Genomic DNA, 18,957 nt, shown 5'->3' on the forward strand with positions numbered 1-18,957 from the left:
TATTATTATTATTAGCAGTAGTAGTAGTAGTAGTAGTAGTAGTAGCAGAAGTAGTAGCAGCAACAGTAGCAGTTGTAGCAATAATCGTATGAGTACTAGTAGTCGTAGAAGTAGTACCTAGTAATACGATAAGAAACGGGAACATCTACGAAACTCCCACTCACCATAACATCCTTCTTCTCAGGTCTTGATGTCACCTCTCGTGTCTACGGAGAAGGAAGAAGAGAAAACAACAAAAAACAGCAGAAAACAACAGAAGAGAGAAAATAACGGACCCTGACCCACACCCACACGGACCACGAGAGGGGAAGCTCCGCCGCTATGCCGCCCGCCGCCTGCTCTCTGCTCCTGCTCCTACTGCTCACACTCCTTTCCAAGTCAGGTAAGGGGAAGGTACAGCGTTCACGGCACAGGAAGAAATCGGTGGCGAGGGCTGCGGCAATACTGCTTGCTCCAGTTTAAATTGGAAATGGCGCCAGATTTTTATATTTTTTTTTAAATTATAAGGGAACAATTACGAAAGCTTTCGATTGGTTTTAGGGAAAGTATTATTTGTTTGCTTGTGTGATTGTTTGTGTTTTTAATGTATTTTGTTGTTTTTGCTGCTGTTTTGTATGAATGGAACGGTTATGAGAGTTTTCGATTAGTTTTGTATTAGGGAAAGTATAATTTGTTCCTTTGTTTGTTTTAGTTTGTTTGTTTGTATTTTAATGTGTCTATCAACGTCGCATTTTTTTTAAGAGGAAGGTTTAGTTCAGGTCGGTTCGGTTCGGTTGGCTTGGATTAGGTTAGGTTAGGTTGGGTACGGGTATATGTTATGTTATGTTAGGTTCGTTTTGGTTCGTTTTAGTTTAGTTTGATTTGGTTCGGTTCGGTTGGGCTGGGTTGGATTGGATTAGGGATGGTTAGGTTAGGTTGGGTTTTGTCAAGTTAGGTTAGGTTCGTTTTGAGGTAGTTTAGTGTGGTTTGGTTCGGTTCGGTTCAGTTAAATTCGTTTCTGGGTCCGGACTTTCACCTTCGTAACGGCTCTGCTATTTTTCTTTTCACTGTCTGGATCTTTTATCGTCCTCTTCCCCTTTCCTTTAACGTTCTCTTATTAGTTAAAATCAACATGTTGCTCGTTGTTTTTTCAATGTTTTCTTTATTAATTTTCAAGCCAGTTCTCCCAATAATTTTTTCTTCTGTGTGGAGTTGTTGCTGTCTCATGCTCGTATTCTCAGATGCCTTCGGCTCACACAATGAATATTTCCTGAGACTACAAAGGAGATTAGTCGGGTCCTCATGTCTTTTTCATATTCGTGGTGCAGAAAGCCTTGTCAAACTATCACTTAACAAGGAAATACCCACAACTACCTCTACGAAAACTTTATGAAATGTGGGTTTGTGAGTCCCAAAGGGTTGGAGAATACAGTTGTCCCTTCACATTCGAGGTTTTAACTTCCGCAGATCTGAGTACTCGCGGATCTGGTTTATCTCATTTCTCTCTTTTTCTTTCTTTCTTCATGTATTTTTTATGTTTCTTTTTTCACTTTTTTTTTTTTTTTTTTTTTTCCTGTGGCTCCGGTAGGCCTTCATAGTAGGGCCTGATGGTCGGCTCCAGCCCGTTGTGGCGCAGGCAAGTGTTTATAGTGGCGTCATCTTTACTTTTCAGCATATTCCATTTTAGACCCCTAGTTGCATAATATAAATTGTTGGGGGGGGGTGTTGGAGGGTTATGCGACGCCGATCTAGCACAGTTGTTGTGCTATTAACACTTGTTATGAGCCCAGTGATAGTTTGACAAGGCTTCTGCACACCCACATTTGACAAGGCTTATGTTGAGGTTGTGTTATACTATTTTCATGGGTAGCTTTATGAACCTATACTTAGTTTCATTCCGTATGTCCACTCGCGAACGTAGCTGTGGCACCTGCACATTGTAAGTTCGTGATTACGTGAAGATCAACTTTATATTTTCATTGATATATATGAATGTTTGTGTATACAAAAATCCCTCAAGCCACAAACATGCCGATTTGCATCGATAATCTACCATACAAGCACACGAAAAAAACATTTGTATATCAAACAGTATAGTCTGATCATACTCGAACGATTCATATAATCTTTCAGATACCCATATTTCATCTAATTCAGGTACATAAAGTGACATTCAACTCTGCAAGTGTCTATGCATAAGGAATTTTGATGTGTTGCATTTAAACAGCATGAGTAGCCTAATATTCTAAATAGCCTAGCATCGCATTCAACAGTTATTATTTATTATTTCATGTTATTTCTATTATTAATCGTTATTTACATACAGTTAATTATTAAAATATCCTTTATATGCACTTGCTGAGCCAGATGTCTTTTAATATACCTGAAATAAGCTATCAATCAATGAATTTGAAAAACCTAACATCGTTCGACCATGATGTGACCATGGAGCATGATGTGACTATGTTATTTGTTACGTCACCAAAAGAAGGGGTGACAGCTTTTAATGACGAACAACTCAAAGTAAAAGAACAAAGTTAATTTAATCACTTATACTTAATTATATTCACATTTACGCTCACAATTATACTTAATGTGACACAAAGCAAAAATATAGCCCCAGGTATAATAAAGTAATTACCCTTAGTGACAAGGTTAGACATTAGAGAAACTGCAATACCACAGTGAAAATATCCGTAATGAACACCACTGAGTGCCGGGAATCGAACCCGAGCCTTCCGAGTAGAAGCCAGGCAGCATACCAACTAGACCAACGATGAGCTAAAAAATCACCACGTTTCCGACGGGCCGCGGGTATGAGCGGGGTCACTTTTACCTTCTGTCTACAGTGCCGGGCGAGGGCGTCATGTATAGTCCGCAGAAGCGGCTTCTGGCGCGGTGATCTTTCAGCTCATCGTTGGCCTAGTTGGTATGCTGCCTGGCTTCTACTCGGAAGGCTCGGGTTCGATTCCCGGCACTCAGTGGTGTTCATACTGACAAGGTTAGATTAAGGCAATAAGAGAAACAATGAAAAGTAAAAGAAATATGTAACAATGACAAATATGTAACGTGTCCTCCAGGGTATATCAGTCCTTGTACTTCACCGAAAAGGAGGTGATGTCGCCGTTGAAGTATATCCAGGGGGAGGTAGACACCTTAAGAGCTGTGTGAAACTAGACTGACTCACTGGCGGCTGGGATATATATATATATATATATATATATATATATATATATATATATATATATATATATATATATATATATATATATATGGGTTGGGGGTGGGCGAACTGGTAGCGTACTGGGCTCACATTCACCGCGTGATGGACGACGCGGGTTCGAATCCCCACGCTACCACTCGGATTTTTCAGTCACCGCCGAGTGGCTTAAAACTACCCACATGCTGTCCTGAAGACCACCCATCAACCCGGACTCTAGAGGAAGCCGTCCAAGCGAATCAAGAACAAGTTCCGGGGGGCAGCATGAGCCAATACAAGATAGCGCCACTATAAACACTCGCCTTCGCTAGAACAGGCTGGGCCGACCATCAGGCCCCACCTGGAAGAAGCCTTGGGCCGACCATCAGGCCCCACCAGGAAGATGCCTACCGGCGCAACAGGCAACGACGTAAAAAAAAAAAAAAAAAAAAAAATATATATATATATATATATATATATATATATATATATATATATATATATATATATATATATATATATATATATATATATATCTTCCGATGAAGCTCAGCCTGCTTCGGTCGAGGTGTTGAGGTTTCGAAGTGTCGGGATCTTGGCGCTGATGGTTGGGGCTCGTTAGTAGTGTGGAGATGGTAGTTGTGATGAGCACCCGGAAGGATCCTCGAGCGGACGCCTTGAAGGGTCGTTACACCTCCCCCGTAAAGATGACACCTCAGGGAAGTGGTGGTGTCGTGACGGACGGAGGGGGACGACTGAGGGCATCGGCGATGACGTTGTCGGAGCCCTTGATGTTATGCAGCTGGAGGTTGAATGGTTGGAGGTATAAGGACCATCTCAGCAGTCGTTAGTTGGAGATTTTGTTCCGATCTAGGAAGGTGAGGGGGTTGTGGTCGGTGAACACTTTGAGGGGTACTGGACTTGGAGACAGGTAGCACTCGAACTTCTTGATGGCTGATAAGATAGCGAGTAGCTCCTTTTCGATGGTTGAGTAACGCCGTTGATGGAGGTCCAGCATTGCAGAGTGATAGGCGACAGGATGTAGTATGCCTTCCTTCAGTTGAAGTAAGGCCGCTCCCACTGCTTCTTCACTGGCGTCAGTATGCAGTACGAATGGTAGAGTGAAGTCTGGTGAGCGCAGTATGGGGTCTTGGGTGAGGAAGGTCTTCAGTTGGTTGAAGGCAGTCTGGCAGTCGTCAGTCCAAATGAAAGGCACCGCTCCGCTGGTCATCCGGGTGAGTGGTGCTGCTGCCTGGGCAGTAGTATTCACTCATACCCAGAAAACGCATGGAGAATGGCGGAGACGATAGCTGCCTTGGGTCGGACGACTCCCAGTCCAACCTCGTGTTCCAAGTACGTGACTGTCGCTTGTCCAAAGGTGGTCTTGGCCAACTTCACCGTGAGGTTCGCCTCCTGCAGTCGGGACAGCACCTTGGAGATTTGTTGGAGGTGATGCTGCCAATGGGGAGAACAAATTAATATGTCGTCCAGATAGACCGAAACTCCCTCTAACCCCTGCAATAGGTCATTCATAGCCCTCTGGAAGGTTGCTGGACTATTTTTAAGGCCAAACGGCATCACGGTGTATTGGTATAATCCAAAGGGTGTTGTGAAGGCGGAAATTACCTGTGCCTCCACTGACAAGGGTATCTGGTAAAAAAACCCTCAATAGGTCCATCTTTGTTAAAAATTGTGCATTTCCCACATCAATGAGATCGTCAACCCGTGGAAGAGGACAGGTGTCTGGAACCGTGACTGAGTTGACTCTGCGGTAGTCGGTGCAGAGCCTCAGCTGGCCATCCTCTTTGGGTACGAGTAGACATGGTGAGGCCCAAGGAGATTTGCTGGGGACTGCTAGGCCGTGTTCCAACAAGTAATTCACCTCCTTCTGCATCTGTGCCCTCTTCTGTGGATGTAACCGATAACAGTGTTGTTTTATAGGAAGGATTCCTGGCTGCAGGTTGATGACGTGAATGATAGTGTGGCAATGGCTAGGATTATTGATAAGGACCGAACTGAATTGTCTGAGTATGTGGTTCAGATCATCTTGTTGTGAGGAGGAGAGGTGCTGGTGAAAGTGAGGAAGACTACCAAAAATCTCCGAGTTCGACAATGGAGCCAATGGAATGATGTGGGTCAGCTCTGGTTCCTGAACCGTAGGTGGAGCACCGGGGTCCTCAACCACGGGTATGGAGGAATCAGAGCTGACTGTACGAGTTACACATGACATGGGTCTCTGAGGGTTGTCTGGTGAGTCCTGGTGCTTATATTGTTTTAGTAAATTAATGTGCACGAGCTGAGTAGCCTTACGGCGGTCTGGAGTCTCAATGATGTAATTGTATTCAGACAATTTCCTTTGAACTTTATAAGGACCATGATACTTGGCTTGTACAGGAGAACCAGTGATGGGGATGTATGCCAATACCATGTCACCCTCTTTAAATTCCCTGATCTTGGATGCGGCATCATAATTCTTCGGAGTCCCCGCCTGGGGGGGGGGAATCACAAATTCCGCGGGAGGAGGGGAGGCATGCAGTTAGCAAGTTCAGAAGAGCAGTCAGCATGAAAATATTGATAGAAGATAGAAAGAGAGGCAACACGGCGGCGGAAATTAAGAGGTAGAAGACTATCAGTAAGAGGAGGAGAGCTGATGAGACGAAGAGCATTAGATTCCACTCTGTCCAAGAGAGCTGTGTGAGTGGAGACCCCCAACACGTGAGATGCATACTCCATACGAGGGCGGACACTGCCTCTGTATATGAATACCAACTGTGCGGGGGAGAAGAACTGGCGGAGACGATACAGAACGCCCAACCTCGAGGAAGCTGATTTAGTGAGAGAAGAGATGTGAAGTTTCCAGTTAAGATTTTGAGTTAAGGATAGACCGAGGATGTTTAGTGTTGAAGATGGTGACAGCTGAGTGTTGTCGAAGAATAAGGGATAGGTGTTTGGAAGATTGTGTCGAGTTGATAGGTGGATAAATTGAGTTTTGAGGTATTGAAGGACACAAGGTTCCTTTTACCCCAATCGGAAATGATAGTAAGGTCTGAGGTTAAGCGTTCTGCAGCCTCCAGCCTGGAGTCATGTAATTCCTGTTGAGAGGGTCTTCTGTTGAAAGAAGCTGAATAATGCAGAGTGGACTCATTGCGTATGAGTAGAGTTTGTTATGGAAAGAAGATCTTTGATGAATAACAGGAAGAGAGTGGGTGATAGGACAGAGCCCTGTGGAACACCACTGTTAATAGGGTAATGAGAAGAACAGTGACCGTCTACCACAGCAGAGATAGAACGGCCGGAAAGGAAACTGGAGATAAAGGAACAGAGAGAAGGATAGAATCCGAAAGAGGGCAGTTTAGAAAGCAAAGACTTGTGCCAGACTATCGAAGGCTTTCGATATGTCTAGTGCAACTGAGAAAGTTTCACCGAAACGGCTAAGAGAGGATGGCCAAGAATCAGTTAAGAGAGCAAGAAGATCGCCAGTAGAACGCCCCTTGCGGAACCCATACTGGCGATCAGATAGAAGGTTAGAGGAGGAAAGGTGCTTTTGAATCTTCCGGTTAAGGATTGATTCAAAAGCTTTAGATAGACAAGAAAGTAAAGCTATAGGACGGTAGTTTGAGGGATTGGAGCGGTCACCCTTCTTAGGCACAGGCATAGTCATACATTCATATATACATGATAAAATCTCTCTCTCTCTCTCTCTCTCTCTCTCTCTCTCTCTCTCTCTCTCTCTCTCTCTCTCTCTCTCTCTCTCTCTCTCTCTCTGTCTTACATCGCTCGGTCCCTTAAAAGTCGCAACCCCGCGACTCACCCCACCTTTAAAATTACTATACCTACCCATGTTACAGTCGCGCAATGTGTACTAGCTAAGTGTGGTCTTGTTACAGTTGCTTTAAAGATTATCACACAAGTCAGAGCCCACCTAACGATACAACATAGGGAAATGCCAATGATAATAATCATGGAAGTAACAAGAAATGCGTAATGTACATACCGGTTGAGGTAAACAGGGCTAGAGCTATGGACGTGGAAGCTGAGTTCTATCCGAGAAAATAAAATAATAGCTCGAAAAATTATTTACATGATACATCCTAGAAAGATTAAAGTGACTGAACTGTCATTAGGATACATGGTGATGGAGCTATTTGGAATAGTAAAAAGAAAAAGGAAAAATACTTGAAGAAGATCTGCTACACACTGAACCTTCGAGTCACACCTTGACACAAAACTGTCGCAGAGAAACACTAATCCGTTGCGTGACAATTAATTGCCAGTGTCGTTATCCTAGGCACGCCTTTGAGACGGGCGGGGTTTACATCAATAGATGAGGGTGTGTGAAAAGAGGTAATGTTATCCGTAGAGTCTCGTAATAGTTACAATGTGATAACAAGAACAAGTCTGGAGAGCCTTAGAAGCATTGGCTGTCAGCACCACTGACTCCTGATACTACGTTTTTCAGGTCTACAGTACTATAAAAGAAAATCCTGTCACCAAGTTGTGAAATCACTGTTGTTACAAATCTCACTGAAATATATAACTCCAGCATAATTAATTAAAATAATTCCAGCATCAATAAACATCAAATTAAAAAGACAAATTTCCATCTATCCCCCGATCGTAACGAACGTGGATGACTGACATCTGTGACGCCAAAAATAATTCCCGTAACGGGTAACAGTGGTATGTCAAGCAAAGGGTAAGTAAGATTTGTCTGCTTAGTTCCAAAGCTTACAGGTATTCACATGCTGGTCACAATAAAAGTTAGGGACAGCATCTGATCAAATTTAGTTAAGTCTGTCTTTGCAGAGAAAAATGTCTGTTGCAAGCAGAAGCACATGAGGTTCAAGGTTTGAAAAATACCTATATTTATATTAGTCTACACCCTCGGTTATTACGGCTCCCCAAAATAACTAAGAAGACTGGCTGCCTTGCATCAACTCAGCAATAAAAGAAAATAGTGGGTTAGAGTGAAAAGTATTACTCAAGCACTCCCCCCTCGCATGAAAAAGATGCAAGCAAAAGCTCAGGAACCAAACATAAAATAGTAAATGCGAGGATGCAGGTTATAGTCGTGTGGTGGAAAGATAGACAAAGCAGCGTCAAGCTGAACCTCAAGCCGGCGCTAGTCTTTGGAGACGATCACTATCCACCATTCTGTGTATTAAAAAGTAGATCGTAAAGCTCAGATTTCCGTCCACCTATTTACTGACTATTTATGCCTAAACTAAAGAACTAAAAGAACACACCAAGGAATTTTTTTGATTACCACTGGTGACACCCAAAAATGTTTAGGTCAGAGGGTCGAAGGCCCCCCTCCCCGACGAACGTGTCGACGGCAAAAGAAGCTTCAAAAAGGACTCAAAGTGCCATAAAAGTTGACTGACAAAATCGTGCAGGTTGTCAGTGGGGCTGTAGTCAAGGGATAGTGCACTCCTTCTAAAAGGAACTTTAAGGACAATCATGTACATAAGGAACGCTAGGAATTTACGCGCATTAGCTACAGATATGGTTTCTCCATCTGTCCAGTTTCTTTGTTTTAAACACGAGATCAAATCAGTAGACAGCCGATAAGCGTCCACTGGCCTGTTAAAAATACCACTCGTTTGCACAGTGTCCACAACAAAATTTACACCCTTTACGAGGCTGTGTTCCCCATCTTCCCCAAATGTTTAAAAAAAAAAAGTAACCGAAACGCATCATAATCCTTCGGTTCTGTTAACGCGCTCCTGTTTATGAGGGCCGCGGCTCCCGTTCCCGGGTGTGACCCTCGAGCGGCTGAGAGATATTTTATCTCCCGGATCTGACACGAATGAAATGTTCATGACAACCTCACATTGAAACAAGAAGTCCCTGGCCGAATAATCTGCCTTCGTACTATCTGCGAAAGGCCTAACTGCTGTTGCTGTTAGCGGGTGATTGGGGGCAGAACCCATTGTGGGATTAGGAAGGTAAGTGAATACCTCTTGGTTGCTCATGCAGCTCAGAAGAAGAAAGTACCCTTTTGAAGACTGCTACCACTCCTTACATGACAGTTACCGTTATCCTTGACGTCACTGTCCTTTCCCTCTACCCACTCCTTATAGTCCTCGGTGAGAGCTTGTAACTTCGGGTCAGGTTTCTCTGCCATTAAAAAGAGTTACTAGTAAAATGAGGAGTAAAATGGTAAAAGAAAAAAATATCGCTGCAAAAATAATTAAAGTAATAATCATTCACCGCTAAGTATGTGTTCACTCCTCCCCGATGCTTCTAAAATGCATAAAAAAGAGGAAAAAGAATAATGAGTGAGGCTTAGCAAGGCAAAACTTCTCCACTGTGCAATAAAATACACAAAAGAAAGGAGAAAATAAAATGAATGACTATACATAAAATGCGTAACAATGTTATTCAGGAAAAATATTAAACATCCACACGCCAGAAAAAAATCAACAGCTGAGAAATAAAAGATCAGATACGGCTTCACAGGCCTAAACAAGTGAACATAATAATAGTAATTCACCTGAAATATTGGTACAAGTGGTGTAATTACTGAAACCGTATCAATGTAGTGTCAGCTAAAATGTGTTAAAAATACTTCAAAGACAGCAACTCGATACCCCGCTACTCAGCACGCTCGCGTCCTTCGCCTCGCCGGTGGCAGGGCAGGACTGCAGGGGTGGCAGGGTCTGCCGTCCGTCGTCTGGTAGCGGTGGTAGGATGTACGGCGGGCAGAGTATATACGCCCACCACAGTCACCCCCAAAGGTCCGAGTTGTCTGGCGAAGAAAAGTGCCCACCCACGACAGGTTGTGTCGTAGGAATAAACAAGCGCCGAGACACCTCCGATGAAGCTTGACGGTATGTACGTGCGGGGCGCGCGGGCGGTGTGGAGTTGCGGGGCGGGGCGGGGCTTTGCTCTCGGGTGCGGCTGTGTGCTGACTCGACTCACCGGGGCAGGAAAGATCGCGGGCTGTGTCAGCGTTCTTGCACTCCCTTCACTGTCTCTGCCCCTTACACACATTTGCTACTGTTGATATGTTTGAGAGAGTTATAACACTTCGGAGTTGTTCGTAACCACGTTTGCCACCACTTATGTTAACCGACTTTTGAGTGTTATTCTAAAAGGTAGTGCGTGTGAAGTGATAAGTTTAAGATGCGAACTGTTATCTCTCGTCAGGTCCGGTGTACCGTTGCATGTTTCTCCAGTTGATTGAAGTTGACGAGATAACACAATAGCCCTTTAAGTTAAGTGATGTGGATTATGTTTTGGCCGAGCGGAAGCCATTATTATTATTATTATTATTTTTTACAGCAAAGGAGACAGTTCAAGGGCACACAAAAAGCAAACATTAATGAAAAAAAAAAAAGCCCGCTACTCACTGCTCCTAAAAAGAATCCAAAGAGGTGGCCGAAAGATAGGTCAGTTTTGGGAGGAGAGGTGTCCTGATACCCTCCTCTTGAAAGAGTTTAAGTCGTAGGCAGGAGGAAATACAGATGAAGGAAGATTGTTCCAGAGTTTACCAGCGTGAGGGATGAAAGAGTGAAGATGCTGGTTAACTCTTGCATGAGGGGTTTGGACAGTATAGGGATGAGCATGAGTAGAAATTCGAGTGCAGAGGGGCGTCTTGAGGGGGTGAGGCATGCAGTTAGCAAGTTCAGAAGAGCAGTCAGCGTGGAAATATCGATAGAAGATAGAAAGAGAGGCAACATTGCGGCGGAATTTAAGAGGTAGAAGACTATCAGTATGAGGAGGAGAGCTGATGAGACGAAGAGCCTTAGCCTCCACTCTGTCCAGAAGAGCTATGTGAGTGGAGCCCCCCCACACATGAGATGCATACTCCATACGAGGGCGGACAAGGCCCCTGTATATGGACAGCAACTGTGCAGGGGAGAAGAACTGGCGGAGACGGTACAAAACGCCCAGCCTCGAGGAAGCTGATTTAGTAAGAGATGAGATATGAAGTTTCCAGTTGAGATTTTGAGTTAAGGATAGACCGAGAATGTTTAGTGTTGAGGAAGGTGATAGCTGGGTGTTGTCAAAGAATAGGGGATAGTTGTTTGGAAGATTGTGTCGAGTGGATAGGTGGAGAAACTGTGTTTTTGAGGCGTTGAAGGACACCAGGTTCTTCTTGCCCCAATCGGAAATAATAGTAAGGTCTGAGGCTAAGCGTTCTGCAGTCTCCAGCCTTGAGTCGTTAAGTTCCTGAAGGGTGGGTCTTCTATTAAAAGAAGTTGAATAATGCAGAGTGGAATCATCGGCGTAGGAATGGATAGGACAGTTCGTTTTAAAAGAAGATCATCAATGAACAACAGAAAAAGAGTGGGAGAAAGGACAGAACCCTGTGGGACACCACTGTTAATAGATTTTGGAGAAGAACAGTGACCGTCTACCACGGCAGAAATAGAGCGGTCAGAAAGGAAACTGGAGATAAAGGTACAGAGATAAGGATAGAAACCGTAGGAGGGTAGTTTAGAAAGCAAAGATTTGTGCCAGACCCTATCAAAAGCTTTTGATATGTCCAGCGCAATAGCAAAAGTTTCAACGAAACGGCTAAGAGAGGATGACCAAGAGTCAGTTAAGAAGGCTAGGAGATCACCAGTAGAACGCCCCTTGCGGAACCCATACTGGCGATCAGATAGAAGGTCAGAAGTGGAAAGGTGCTTTTGAATCTTCCGGTTAAGGATTGATTCAAAAGCTTTAGATAGACAAGAAAGTAAAGCAATAGGACGGTAGTTTGAGGGATTGGAGCGGTCACCCTTCTTAGGTACAGGCTGTATGAAGGCATACTTCCAGCAAGAAGGAAAGGTAGATGTTGACAGGCAGAGGCGAAAGAGTTTGACCAGGCAGGGTGACAGCACGGAGGCACAGTTTTAAGGACAATAGGAGGCACTCCATCAGGTCCATAAGCCTTCTGAGGATTGAGGCCAGAGAGGGCATAGAAAACATCATTTTGAAGAATCTTTATAACAGGCATAAAGGAATCAGAGGGGGGGATGAGTAGGAGGAATATGCCCAGAATCGTCCAGAGTGGAGTTTTTAGAAAAAGTTTGAGAGAAGAGTTCAGCCTTAGAGATAGATGAGACGGCAGTGTTGCCGTCAGGACTGAGGAGTGGAGGGAAAGATGAAGAAGTGAAGTTGGAGATGATGTTTTTGGCTAGATGCCAGAAGTCACGGGAAGAGTTAGAGAAAGCAAGGTTTTGACATTTTCTATTAATGAAAGAATTTTTGGTTAGTCGGAGAATAGATTTGGCACGATTTCGGGCAGAAATGTAAAGTTCATAATTAGCATTAGTTTGAAGGCTCTGGTACCTTTTGTGAGCTACCTCTCTATCATTGACAGCACGAGAACAAGCGTGATTAAACCAAGGCTTTTTGCGTGAGTAGAAAGAACGAGGAATGTATGCCTCCATTCCAGAGACAATCACCTCTGTGATGCGCTGAGCACACACAGAGGGGTCTCTGTCCTGGAAGCAATAATCATTCCACGGGAAATCGGAAAAGTACATCCTCAGGTTGTCCCACCGAGCTGAAGCAAAATGCCAGAAGCATCGCCTCTTCGGTGGGTCCAGAGGGTGTACAGGAGCGATAGGACAGGATGCAGAAATAAGATTGTGATCGGAGGAGCCCAACGGAGAGAACAGTTTGACAGAATAAGCAGAAGGGTTTGAGGTAAGGAAGAGGTCTAGAATGTTGGGCCGATCTCCAAGACGGTCGGGAATACGTGTAGGGTGCTGGACCAACTGCTCTAGGTCGTTGAGGATAGCAAAGTTGTAGGCTTGTTCACCAGGATGGTCAGTGAAAGAGGATGAAAGCCAAAGCTGGTGGTGAACATTGAAATCTCCTAGGATGGAGATTTCAGCGAAGGGAGAGTGGGTCAAGATGTGCTCCACTTAAGAATTCAAATAGTCAAAGAATTTTACATAGTTGGTAGAGTTAGGTGAGAGATAAACAGCACAGATGTATTTAGTAATAGAATGACAGTGAAGTCTTAACCAGATGGTGGAAAATTCAGAAGAGTCAAGGTCGTGGGCACGAGAGCAAGTGATGTCGTTGCGCACGTAGGTTCACTTTAGTTCACTTTAGTTCTCTCTCTCACAGGGACATTAAAAGGTGTGTGTTTTTTAGTTTAAAAATGGTATTGACAGTTTTACACAATAGTTACAGCGTTTATATGAGCGGGTCACACGAAACGAGAGCAAGCCCCACCCAACGCTCCAGGAGCGGCGGTGTTCGCGCCCGCGCCCCAGGTCCGTTTCCCGTCTGCTTCTCCTCGCTTTTCTCCCTGGTAGCTCGGGCGAAATGGTATTTATGTGCGTTGCTCCTTTCCCGGAAGTGTTGATCTTCCGGCTGATGAGTTGAGATGATTTGTCATCATTTGCTGATCCTTGCGTTAGCTCGGCATGTTCCCACGGCCAAAAGCATTACATTTTGTTAAACATCCTGTGGCGATGATACTGGCCTGGTGTCTCGACACATAGTAATACATTCATATATACATGATAATATATATATATATATATATATATATATATATATATATATATATATATATATATATATATATATATATATATATATATATATATATATATATATATATATATATATATATATATATATATATATATATATATATCTATATATATATATATATATATATATATATATATATATATATATGTATTACAAGCATAAGTACGAACTTTGTTTAATCTGTCCAGGAGGGAAGTTATGTACTGTTGTACTGTTATCAGTTTACTGGTGGGTGACGTTATTAGATGGTCTTTGATTACCTCAAGGGGTCCCTTTACTTTTCTTCCATACAGAAGTTCAAATGGAGAAACACCTAAGGAGTCTGAGAGTGTTTCACGAATGGTGAAAAGAAGGAAGGGCAGTCCCTCATCCCAGTCACGATCCTCCTCGTGGCAAAACTTACGTATCATCGTTTTGAGAGTTTGATGTTTTTTTTTTTTCTTTTTTTTTTTTTACAGCAAAGGAGACAGCTCAAGGGCACAAAAAAGTAAACATTAATAAAGAAAAAAAGCCCGCTACTCGCTGCTCCTAAAAAATCAAAAAGGAGGGGGAAAGATAAGTCAGTTTCGGGAGGAGAGGTGTCCTGATACCCTCCTCTTGAAAGAGTTCAAGTCGTAGGCAGGAGGAAATACAGATGAAGGAAGATTGTTCCAGAGTTTACCAGCGTGAGGGATGAAAGAGTGAAGATGCTGGTTAACTCTTGCATAAGGGGTTTGGACAGTATAGGGATGAGCATGAGTAGAAAGTCGAGTGCAGCGGGGCCGCGGGAGGGGGGTGGCATGCAGTTAGCAAGTTCAGAAGAGCAGTCAGCGTGGAAATATCGATAGAAGATAGAAAGAGAGGCAACATTGCGGCGGAATTTAAGAGGTAGAAGACTATCAGTATGAGGAGGAGAGCTGATGAGACGAAGAGCCTTTGCCTCCACTCTGTCCAGAAGAGCTGTGTGAGTGGAGCCCCCCCACCACATGAGATGCATACTCCATACGAGGGCGGACAAGGCCCCTGTATATGGACAGCAACTGTGCAGGGGAGAAGTGGCGGAGACGGTACAGAACGCCCAGCCTCGAGGAAGCTGATTTAGTAAGAGATGAGATATGAAGTTTCCAGTTGAGATTTTGAGTTAAGGATAGACCGAGGATGTTTAGTGTTGAGGAAGGTGATAGCTGGGTGTTGTCAAAGAATAGGGGATAGTTGTTTGGAAGATTGTGTCGAGTGGATAGGTGGAGAAACTGTGTTTTTGAGGCGTTGAAGGACACCAGGTTCTTCTTGCCCCAATCGGAAATAATAGTAAGGTCTGAGGCTAAGCGTTCTGCAGCCTCCAGCCTTGAGTCGTTAAGTTCCTGAAGGGTGGGTCTTCTATTAAAAGAAGTTGAATAATGCAGAGTGGAATCATCGGCGTAGGAATGGATAGGACAGTTCGTTTTGGAAAGAAGATCATCAATGAACAACAGAAAAAGAGTGGGAGATAGGACAGAACCCTGTGGGACACCACTGTTAATAGATTTAGGGGAAGAACAGTGACCGTCTACCACGGCCTTTAAAGCGCGCCCTGCGACTGGGTATGGTATGCTGTTCAGTAAGTAAGTAAGATGTTCAGTAAGCACCTATAACATACCTGTTGGGCGCACTTTGGAGCTGGAGTGGCCATAACTGATAAAGAAAAACAATGGACACAACACTGGTACTGTCGCCTGCTGTACTCCACTGCAGCCTGATGACGTCACGAGCTAATGGTGGCTTCTCCCCGTAGGATGAGAAGACTTTGCGCTATCTCTCCAATATTCAGTCAACTAGCGATTTATAGGACGTAATATATGCACTACGTTATCATTGGTACGTGGCACAATGCATTTCCAGGCTCTTCCTAGAACCAGAAACATATCCATTGCAGAAAACTGAAAATAGTCCCGTTTTCTAAAAATTAGATTCCGCGGACTTATAGAGTGCGCTCTTTAACCTAGATGCCTTCCCGGTTGGTATTCTTTACTGAATTGTAGTTTTATCTTTGTTTTGAAGGTCTTCGTGTGTCTGATGGTGTCCTTTTCTTGGAAATCGAGCCGAGTTGCGAAAATTTTCTCTGGTTCCTCCGGGGTGACTAATGTATGTGTCATCTCTGCTGCCTCCAAGGCCATCGCAGATGCTTGTTTGCCTCAAGATACCATACGAATATTCTTTTAGGCTATTTTCTACGCTGAAACATGACGATGCATGCACCTGTGTATGAACATATCTTTTTTTTTTTTTTGCCTTTTCTTTTTCTTTTTTCCTTTTTTTTTTCTTTTTATTCACTTGCCGGCCTCTAGCACCGGTAGATTTTCTTGAGAGGCCTGAATGGTAGTCGTTCTCAGCCCGTCATGGCGCAGGCAAGTGTTTTAGTGTGACGTAAGTGACGAGCGGAAGAGGGGGGGGGGGGTTGGAATTCAGCCATAACTGTCATTTTTGCTTATTTCTTCATAATATTTTGCCACAAGGTAGCCGAGACCTGTTCAAAGATGTGTGATTTTTTTTCTTCAAATTTTCCGATTTTTTTTAAATATTAATGGCGGATGCTCCCCATAAGCGGTTATAGGGTAGTGAAGGGAGAGTAGGGAGATGGTAAGAGGGTATAGTCATCGCAGACATCACACACACACACCAGGTCCGCAGGCAACACACACACACACACACACACACACACACACACACACACACACACACACACACACACACACACACCGCAGACAACATCCCCCCATCCACCACCACCCTTCCCACACACACACACACACACACACACAGCCAAATATAATACATAGTAGCATATTATGTCACGCACCAAAGGAACAAGTTACCCGTCAATACCGTTTTCTTTACTTGTGGGTGGCGGCCTGGCCAGACCCCCCCCAGCACCCCCGCCACACCGCGTGCGCTGATTGGTCCTAATTTCTCCTTATACCGAACCATAAAGAAACTTGGGAAATTTGTCTCGTATTGTTTGTTGTCCTGTTCATGTTTTTATTGGCACATTTTATTCATTTCATTGTTTTTTTCTAAACTTCTCGTGGTTTCTTTTCTTTATCGCATCTTTGAAATGTTTTGTTTATTCGTTTTCATTTTGCATTTTTTTTCAATTCAGTTCATTGTGTGTGTGTGTGTGTGTGTGTGTGTGTGTGTGTGTGTGTGTGTGTGTGTGTGTGTGTTGCCTATGGACCTGGTGTGTGTGTGATGTCTGCGTCTGACTTTTTAAGCTGTTGATGTTATTTGTTTTTGACGGTTGTTGCTCTGTCTGTTTGACTGTCTGATTTTCTGTCTGTATTTATTTGTCTTTTTTATGTTTATCTCTGATTCCACCATTGGGTATCTTTTTGTCTGTTCATTCTCTCTCTCTCTCTCTTTCGACACCAGCGGACAACACCACGCAGCGGGAGGGTGGTAGTGGCACTGCCCATCATGGCTTCACCATCGTGAAGGGAGTAGCCAAACCAGCCAGACAAGCAATTTATCCTATTCATTGCTTCAACAGGTTTGCCATTCTGGAGGAGGAGGACGAGCAGGAGAGCACCTTCGTGGTGGGTGACTCCATGATTCGCCAGCAGGTCGTTGAGTTTTGCGGCAGAGTTCCTCGTCGAAGACGGAACTATTGCTATCCTGGTGCTGGGATCGACGATGTAACAGCTGCTCTTGAGGAGATCTCCCCCCAGGCTACTAATGACTCACTGTTTGTTATTCACACAGGTACCAATGATGTCTGCAACGGTCTGAGGAACTGCTGAAGAAGTACCGTAGACTTATTCAGCAGTACAAGACTAAATCAAATAATGTTATCATTTCAGGTGTTCTCCCCAGAATGTCGGCTGCTTCGGTCTTTTACAGTAAGGCCTTTAGCCTAAATAACAGACTTCAAACTCTTTGCAGGGAAATGGACGTCGGCTACATAAACTTTTGGGATCAATTTTATGGCATGAGGAGTCTATTTCAGAAAGATGGACTCCATTTGTCTGCAGTCGGAGCGGCAAGATTTGGAAGGTTGCTTCACGGTGCTGTTCGAGACTTTGAAGCAAAAAACGAGTCGCGCGTTTACGCCCCGTCCACTTAAATGTAAATAGTTGTCATGCGGCCACCACTTCAGTAAATCGTAAAACAACTAACAACTCCGTTTCTCGAGTTATAACAAAAGACAATTTAAGGTTCTTAGCTTTAACGCTTGAAGCTTAAGAAAGAAGATCGATGAATTGCAGTGCCTAACTAAAACAGAGGACTTTGATGTAATTGCCGTAACTGAAACATTTATTGACACCGCTAATTTAATTTCTGAATATAATATAGATAACTTTATATTTTTCAATAAAGACCGAGTTAATCGTAGGGGTGGAGGAGTGGCTCTTTACGTTAACTGTAGCTTACAGCCCGTTGATAAAACAACAGAGGACAGTACTGTAGAACACTTGAGCGTGAGTACAAATACCGATCAATTAAAAATCAACATATCCGTCACTTATAGGCCTCCAGGCCAATCACGTGAGGATGATGAAATAATGTATAGCGTTTTGCAAAGAACGCTCCGAAACAGTGATGCATTGATTTTGGGCGATTTTAATCTACCGCATATAGACTGGCAGACACTCACGGGATCCGAGGGGGAATCGCACAGGATGTTAGACTTCATTGAAAATAACTGCCTTAGCCAAATGGTTAGTGAACCAACGCGCGATAATAATATTCTTGATCTTGTATTAGTCACCCAAGAGAACTTAGTTGACAATGTTAGCGTTGGCGAACACCTCGGATCATGCGATCATAGACTGGTGCGTCTCGACATAAGAGCTCAAACAAGGATTGCAGCGAATAAGATATTGGTTCCCAATTTTAAAAGAGCGGATTTTGAAAGAATAAGACAGTCATTAACGAACTTTCAATTAGTATCCAACATCGACGTCGAAGAATCTTGGCAAGACCTTAAAGCTCGATTACTAGCTGAACAAAATAAATCCGTGCAATCTTGTGAAAAGCGCCGAAAAGTTAAAAATCCTCCGTGGTTTAATAATGAAATCAAACTTGCTCTGCAAAAGAGGAGCTTGTTATATAGGCAAAAGAAAACCGATAACTCTAACGAAAATAGTACACGGTACTATGAAGCAAGACGACAAGTGAAAAGTTTAATCAAATAGGCGAAACGGAGGTACGAAGTAAACAATGCGGTAAATTACAAGTCAGATCCTAAAAGTTTTTTTAGCTATGTAAACAACAAAAAAGAAATTCTAAGTGGGATTGGCCCATTAACTGATAATTCA

The sequence above is a fragment of the Eriocheir sinensis genome, chromosome 24 (assembly GCF_024679095.1).
Source record: "Eriocheir sinensis breed Jianghai 21 chromosome 24, ASM2467909v1, whole genome shotgun sequence".
In the NCBI taxonomy this organism is placed as follows: domain Eukaryota; kingdom Metazoa; phylum Arthropoda; class Malacostraca; order Decapoda; family Varunidae; genus Eriocheir; species Eriocheir sinensis.